This window comes from Dermacentor silvarum, chromosome 6 (genome assembly GCF_013339745.2).
Source record: "Dermacentor silvarum isolate Dsil-2018 chromosome 6, BIME_Dsil_1.4, whole genome shotgun sequence".
NCBI lineage: Eukaryota > Metazoa > Arthropoda > Arachnida > Ixodida > Ixodidae > Dermacentor > Dermacentor silvarum.
The window spans coordinates 90,960,144-90,961,138 of NC_051159.1; the positions used below are offsets into that span (position 1 = coordinate 90,960,144).

At 42.1% G+C, this 995-nt stretch overlaps 1 non-coding gene across 1 annotated transcript; it reads left to right on the forward strand.

The window, feature by feature from the left end:
* Positions 1 to 41: 41 nt before the first annotated feature.
* LOC119457198 (U2 spliceosomal RNA) lies at positions 42 to 227 on the forward strand. The gene has a single exon (XR_005193191.1). It is a non-coding gene; the product is annotated as a U2 spliceosomal RNA (small nuclear RNA).
* Positions 228 to 995: the final 768 nt, after the last annotated feature.

Genomic DNA, 995 nt, shown 5'->3' on the forward strand with positions numbered 1-995 from the left:
TATACGCGGGATGGCGTCACGTGTATGGTGCGAATGTGGACATGGTCGGCGCGGGTCAAAGTGTTGTATCTGTTCTTATCAGCGTAATAAATACATATTATACGGGTTGTATTTCGACCCAAGATATTAAAATTATTCTTGCAAGTTGGCGGTTTGTTTGAAGCCTGCTTCACCTCCGCCGCGGCTCAGCCCGGTATTGCACTATCTTCGAGATCGGCCCACGTTTTTGTTCTACGGACATCGATAGGCTGGAAACTAGTCATAAATAGCTTCGCTGTAATATCAGGTTGAGCTATATGAATATACTATTCATCTAGAAGTCTATCATCGTTTTCTGTGGCAAATTGTTGCTTAGAAAATAGCCACCGAAGGTACTGCTGGTGCTTTTTAATTTTAACCACCCGGGCTAGAAGGGACGGGTTTACATAATCTCCACGTGACCTCCCTTTAGAGTGCTCTCAGTGAATCAGCCAGTGTTGACGTCATATGAGATGTGTTATAGTTCCTAACAAGTATGTAAACTCCAATGTTTGGATTTCGTCATTTTCTCTCTTATAGAAGCTCTGTTCTTGCTACGAAGTGCGAATTTTTTTATTGCAGAAGTCTAATCTTTCAATCACTTAGCGTCCGTTTAAATATACAGATTACTTGAATGATTCAAAGTCCTTCCAGCTAGAAGGGCACAATGCTCTTCTAAAACTGTCAAGTTTGTTACGCGGACAAGTATGGTTTATACGTATGAATACACTTCATTCGAACTTCTAGTAGGGCGAGCTGAATAAATATTGCTAAAAAGGGGAGCCTAGGCGAAGTGCTTGTCCTAGTGACCTGACTTCTTGTGTCGGTCTATTTCGCTCGTGCTAACAAGACTTCCTTTACTTTTGATGTAGCAGCTATAGTCGATTTGCTATTGCGATCTGCGCCAGCATTCTACCATAGAAATTCCTACAATAATTGCGCTGAACTTTATGCATTCTACAACGTGCGCACGCGCA